General features: G+C 37.5%; 1 pseudogene; it reads right to left on the minus strand.

Moving 5' to 3' along the window:
- Positions 1–515: 515 nt before the first annotated feature.
- Positions 516–833, minus strand: LOC110192283 (small ribosomal subunit protein eS27 pseudogene; annotated as a pseudogene).
- Positions 834–7,275: the final 6,442 nt, after the last annotated feature.

The following is a 7,275-nucleotide window of genomic DNA, read 5'->3' on the forward strand; positions in this document are numbered from 1 at the left end:
TTCTTTGTTTTTGCTCTCCCTGGTTTAGGCATCAAAATCATATTTGTGCCATAGGAGAAATCTGGTAGGATTTCTTCACCTAATTTTTTCAAATAATTTTATAGTATTGGAATTAATTGTTCTTTAATATTTGGTAGAATGAACTTATTAGCCTCTCTCACCTTGGAGATTTTTTTCTTAGGGAGCTCATTTACGACTTGTTCAATTTTTTCTTTCTAAGATAGGGTTATTTAAGTATCCCATTTCCTCTTCTGTTAATCATTTCATTTAGATTGCCAGTTTTACTGGCATATAATGGCCAAAATAGTTCCTAATAATTATTCTATTTCATTTTCATTGGTGGTGCATTCACCTTTTTCATTTTTGATACTGGTGATTTGATTTTCTTCTTTCTTTCTTTTTTTTAAATAAAATTAACCAATAGTTTGTTTATTTTGTTGGGTTTTTTCCCCTCATGAAAACAGTTCCTAGTTCTATTTATTAATTCAATGGGTTTTTTCTTTTCTTTTTTGTATCAAATTTGTTTTATTCTTTACAGTTTCTCAATCATCTTGATTCAGTCATTAGTGCTGCTTCCGTCTGAAGGAGCATCCTTCTGTACGTCTTGCCTTTCCTCCAGTAGGCTGACAGAACACAGTGGAGCATCCCACACAGAGAACCACTGTTTGTGGGTGGCTGAAGACAGCGGTGATTTTATAGCACCCCGGGCACTTCACGTCCATGAAATACGAGTTCGGACTCCGCACCAGGCGCTTCTTCTTGTGTTTCCGCTTCTCCTCCTCGGGAGAGGGGTACAGGAGGTCTTTGGCAAGAGGCATGGTGGCACAGGCAAATCTTCACCACCGGAAAAGTGGGTTTTTTATTTTCAATTTCATTAATCTCTTCTTTGATTTTCAGAATTTCTATTTTGGTGTTTATTTGAAGATTTTTAATCTGTTCTTTTCTTGTTGTTGTTGTTTTTTTAATTGCATGTCCATTTCTCATTTTTATTAATGTAAACTTTTAGAGATATAAATTTTCCCTTAAGTACTACTTTGGCTGCATCTCACAAATTTTGGTGTGTTGTCTTATTGTCATTATCTTTAATGAAAGTATTGTTCCTATGATTTGTTCTTTGATCCACTAATGATTTAGGATTAAATGATTTAGTTTCCAATTAATTTTTAATCTATGCTTCCAAGGCTCTTTAGTGAATATAATTTTATCATATTATAATCTGAAAAGAATGTATTTAATATTTTGGGGTTTTCTGCATTTGTGTGTGAGGTTTTTAATGCCCTAATACATGGTCAATTTTTGTGAAGGTGAAATATGTAGCTGAGAAAAAAGTATATTCTTTTCTATTCCCATTCAATTTTCTCCAGAGATCTATCATATCTAATTTTTTCCAAAATTCTATTCATCTCCTTAAGTTCTCTCTTATTTATTTTATGGCTGTTTTTATCTACTTCTGAAATGGGAAAGTTGAGGTCCCTCATTAGTATAGTCTTAGTATTTCTTCTTGTAATTCATTTAACTTTTCCTTTAAGAATTTGGTTGCTCTGCCATTTGATGCATACATGTTTAGTACTGAAATTACTTCATTGTCTATGCTATGCATAGGTTCCCAAAGCGGGTGATACCATTCCCGGGGGGGGGGTGCTGGAATGATCCAGGGGGGGTGGTAGTAGCTTCAGGTACAACTGGGGAGTGTCAAATAAAAATAAGGGGGTGGTGGAAGCATAAGAAAAGAAGAGAAGTTCAGAAAATTTTGAAAAAAATTTTGAAAAAAAAAGAAAACAAATGTTTCCTTTGTTGTGTAATAGAGTAAAAATTATAGTGATTACATTACACACAAAACGCAAGTTATAACCAATCAGTGGTCAAGTCCACCGACAGGTCTTAACAAGCAAGTGTTGGCAGGCAAGCATGTTGTGCATTGTCAGGAAGTCCAGCATGCACCAGCAGGAATATGGGTATGTAATGATTTGTTTACAATATGATACTATATGGTTACATGATGCAATATTGCATCATCAAAATTTCAATGCAGGAAAAACCCACATTAAATCATTAAATTTAAGATGCATCATTTTAAATAAAAATATTTTATATTTTTTAAATGACAGAAATTTAAAAAAAAAACATTAAAGGATTAAAGATTTCCAGGGGGACACTTGATAATTTCTTTTAAAAAGGGAATGGTAGGCCACATAAGTTTGGGAAACTGGTCTATAGTACCTCTTAGTAAAATGTAGTTTCCCTGATTATCTCTTTTAATTAAGTCCATTTTTTGCTTTTTCTTTGCCTTAGATCATGATTGCTATACCTATATTTTTACTTTAGCTGAAGCATAATAGATTCTGCTTAAACCCCTCATTTTAACTCTGTGTGTGTCTTTCTGCTTCAGGTGTGTTTCTTGTAAACAACATATTGTTGGATTCTGGTTTCTAATTCGTTCTGCTAAACACTTCTGTTTTATGTGTGAGTGTCTCTCATTAACACTCACAGTTATGATTACTAACTGTATATCCTCCATCTGATTTTCTTCTGTTTATCTTTCTCTCTCTTTTTTACCTTGTACCTCTTCAAAAGTCTGTTTTGCTTCTGACCAATGCTTCCCTTAATCCATTCTCCCCTTTATCATTCCCCCCCTTTCTCTTATCCTCTTCCCCTCCTACTTCCCCCTTGGGTAAAATAGATTTCTATACTAAACTGAAAACTGAATGTGTACATATATTCTTACCTCTTTGAACCAATTCAGATGAGATTGGAGGTCAAGCATTATACACCCTTCCATTTCCCCCTCTACTGTAAAAGCTCTTCCTTGTGTAACTTTTTAATATGAGATAATTTTCGCCATTCTTTTTCTCCTTTTCCCCTTCTCCCAGTTCATCTCTCTTTCTCACCTCTTCATTTTTTTTTTTTTAGCCATACCTGTGTGATGCAGACACCTTCTAACTGCTCTAATAATGATAAAGTTCTCAGGAGTTACATGTATCATCTTCCCATATAGAAATATAAACAGTTTAACCTTATTAAGTCTGTTAAGATGTCTTTCTCATGTTTAGCTTTTTATGCTTCTCTTGAGTCTTGTGTTTGAATGTCAAATTTTCGATTCAGCTCTGGTCTTTTCATCAGAAATGCTTGAAAGTCCTCCATTTAATTAAAAATCCATTTGCCCCCTGACAGATTATACTCAGTTTTTCTGGGTAGGTTATTCTTGGTTGTAATCCTAGCTCTTTTGCCTTCTGGAATATCCAAGTCTTCCACTTTAATGTAGAAGCTGCTGTATTTTGTATGATCCTGACTGTGGCTCCATGATATTTAAATGGTTTCTTTCTGACTGCTTGCAATATCTTCTCCCTGACCTGGGTGCTCTGGCATTTGGCTATAATATTGCCAGCAGTTTTCATTCTAAGATCTCTTTTAGGAGATGATTGGTGGCTTCTTTCAATTTCTATCTTACCGTCTTGTTCTAAGATATTAGGGCAGTTTTCCTTGATAATTTCTTGAAATATGATGTCTAGGCTCTTTTTTTATGATGACTTCCAGGTAGATCAATGATTCTTAAATTATCTCTCTTCAATCTAGTTTACAGGTCAGTGAAATGAGATATTTCACATTTCTATTTTTTCATTCTTTGGACTTTGTTTTATTGTGTCTTGATGTCTTATGGAGTTAAAAGCTTCCACTTGTTCAATTCCAATTTTTAAGTAATTATTTTCTTCAATAAGCCTTTTTATCTCTTTTACCATTTGGCCAATTCTGTTTTTTAAGGTGTTATTTTCTTCTAGTACTTTTTGTGCCACTTTTACCCAAGCTGTGAATTCTCTTTTCATAATTTTCTTACATCACTCTCATTTCTTCGCCCAATTTTTCCTCTACTCCTCTTATCTCTTTCTTTAGCTCTTTCAGGAATTCTTGTTGAGCTTGTGTCCAATTTGTACTTTTTCTTTGAGGCTTTGCTTGCAGCTGTTTTCACATTGTTGTCTTCTTCTAGTTTATGTCTTGATTTTCCCTCTCACTATAATAGCTTTTTATGGTCAGGTTCTTTATTGTTGTTGTTGCTGCTGTTTGCTCACTTTCCTAGCCCATTTCTTGACTTTGAACTTTATGTTAAAAGTGAGATCTGCTCACTTGGGGATGGGGAGGCACTGTTCCAAACTTTAGACTTTTTTTGTGCTGCTGTTTTCACAGCTAATTCTGGGGATCAATAAGTTTTCAGCACTTCCAAGATGGTGTAATCCAGGAAGAAGTATGATCACTGCCCTCCTGGTCTGCATTTTGGTTTTCACCCAGGAAAGCCCTCTGCTCCTATGCAGCCACAAGCACTAGTGCTCTTTTCTGCCCTGAAACTGCAACCCAGAATTGTGTATGGGCAATAGAATCGTCAAACAGCCCCTTGTTTTGTACCCAGTGCCAGCATACTCTCCCCTGTAATCTCTTTCTGACCAACTGTCCCATCTCCAAGCCCCACCGCTAATGTTGCCGCTGTATGCACTCCAGTCAGGCCCCCACCCTGTTTCATAGATCTCTCCTTTCAACCTCCTAAGTTGTACTGGGCTGGAAAAATGTCTCATTCCAAGTTTTTGTTGACTATGCTGCTCCTGAATTCAATTTAATGAGTCATTTTAAAGTTGTTAAGGGTGGAATGTTGGGAGAGTTCAGCTAGGTTGCTGCCTCTATCATCTTCTGGAAGGTTCTTATATCAATGAAATTACAGCTTGTCTCTGGGCAGTGAGCTCCCAAAGTTGCTGCTTCTGCTATCACCACTGCCAACTCTTTATGCAGATTTTAGCAAAGCATCTAATACAGTATCTTATAGAACTCTTGCAGAAAAGATGGAAAATATGGACCAGACCAGTGGTTCTCAGTATGTGGTCTGTGGACCAATGGGTGTCTCTAAGACTCTTTTAAAACTATTTTCATAACAACACTAAGATGTTAACTTTATAACCCATATAAACAAAAGCTCTTTGGAGTCCTCAATACTTTTAAGAGTATAAAGGCATCCTGAGACCCAAAAGATAGAGAATTGTTGGACTAAACAGTAATATAATTAGAATGACTTAGAACTGGTTGGATGGCTGGACTCAAAGAGTAGCTGTTCAATGTCAACATGGCAGGATGTCTTCCTTGGAGTAATCTGGGGATGTGTGCTTGACTTCAAGCTATTTTTGATTTTTGTTAATGACTTGGATAAAGGCATAAAGGGTATGCTCATCAAATTGACAGGTGACTCAAAATTGGAAGGGATCATTAGCACACTGCATGACAAGGTCAAGATTCAAGGAGACCTGACAGCCTAGAACATTGGGCTGAATCTAATAAGATAAAAAGGGGCAGCTAGATGGCTCAGTGGCTAGAGAACTGGGCCTGGAATCAGGAAGACCTCAGTTCATATTCAGCCTGAGAAACTTATTAGCTGTGTGACCCTGGCCAAGTCACTTAACCTCTGCTTGCCTTAATCCACTGAAGGAAATGGGGTTTTTGGTCTCAGTTTTCTTTTGCAACATGCCAGCATGGAATACCAGCACATGTTTAATTGCTATCTAATTTGCTTGCTGTCTCAAGAAGGAAGGAGGGGAGGAAGGGAAGAAGAGGATTTGGAACTCAAAATTTAAAAAACATAAAATTTAAAAATTGTTTTTATGTGTAATTTGGAAAAATAAAATATAGACTGCCAGAAAACAAACAAAAAAAAACTTTGAAGAAGCTTTCATAGGTGAGGGTCACTGGGAAGCCAAGGAAGGGAGAAAATTTCACCTCCTTTTTGTTTCTCCAGTAGGGGGAAGGGAATGGAACAAGTATTTATTAAGCACCTACTATGTGCCAGGCACTATGCTAAGCATTTTACAAATATCATCTCATTTTATCCTCCTACCAACCTTGGAGATAGGTGCTATTATTATCCCTTTTTTACAGTTGAGGAAATTGAGGCAGACAGAGGTTAAGTGACTTGCCCAGGGCCACACAGCTACTAAGTATCTGAGGCTGGATTTGAACTCAGGTCTTTCAGTCGTGCACACTCTATGCACTGTACCATCTCACAGCCAGCAGGAGTGAAGCAAGTGAGGTAGACTGGATTTGGAGCCCTGGAACCTGGTTTAAAAATCTTGCTCTGGAATTTACCACCTGAGTGACCTTGGCCATTTCTCTTAACTTCTCTGGGACTTAGTTTCCTATTTGGAAAAATGAGGAAGTCAGAAAAGATTCTTTCTAGATCTAAATCTATAACCCTATGAGCCTTAGTAGATGTGTTCTCTTCCCTACCCCATCCCTAATCTATTCCTAAACTCCAACATGAAAGTCCCTCAGCTCTGCTGACTTATTTCTATATAGCTATATCTCTCTCGTCAATAAAATGTAAGCTATTTGAGGCCAGGGACTTCCTCATTTTTGTCTTTGTACCCCTTAGTACCTAACATAGTACCCTGCACTTAGTAAATAGTTTTCAAATTGAACTCAATGATGAGGTATTAGAATTAGACCCTCGTGGAGATTGCACATGATAGACCTCTAATAAATATTTGGCTTTATCTAGCTGGCCATGGGGAACCATTGAGGATTTTAGAGCAGGAGAGTGACAGTAGAAGTCCTCTTTTAGGAAGATTAGCCTGGCAAGAGTGTGCAGGATAGATCTGCCAATGGCAGATGTTCCCAGTAGAATTTCTAAGCTGTGAGGGAGGAAATAGTACAGTGGAAAATGTATGGGTCTGGAGAAGGTCTTTCACAACCCCTTCTCTATTACTTATTACCTGTGCAACCTTGAGCGAGTTACTTGTAAGGTGGTGCCCCTTTCTGACTGAGGCCATTTTATTGATTGAAAGTGGGAAAAGCAGCCTCATGAAAAAGACACTAACCCAGAGAAAGGGTAGCTGAAGTGTCCTGTTTCTCAGCACAAATTTACATACATTACTTCCATAAAGATTTTTAAGTTTGAAAACTGGGAAACCCTAATACCTAGAAATATTTGGTGGCTGGGGGATAATGTAGCTTGGTTGATAGAAAGGTGGATTTCGATTCCTCAGCATGAGACAGAGATGAGTGATTTCACACAAGATATCCTATTTTGGAACAGTAGTGTTGGACGAGATCAACTCCTTTCCTTTGTGGGGTTGGGCAGAAGCAGGGTCTGTCACTTCTTTTGGAATGGGGTTTGGGTTTAAGGTTCCTGCCACAAAGAATCCTTATAGCCAGACCTCATGTCATAAGCCTCTGAGTTTGCCTGTGCTCAATGCAGCAGGCACCTGAAGTCCAGTGGGGGAAATGATGCCAAAGGAGAGCTCTAAG

This window comes from Phascolarctos cinereus, unplaced genomic scaffold (genome assembly GCF_003287225.1).
Source record: "Phascolarctos cinereus isolate Bilbo 61053 unplaced genomic scaffold, phaCin_HiC Scaffold_5;HRSCAF=322, whole genome shotgun sequence".
Lineage (NCBI taxonomy): Eukaryota > Metazoa > Chordata > Mammalia > Diprotodontia > Phascolarctidae > Phascolarctos > Phascolarctos cinereus.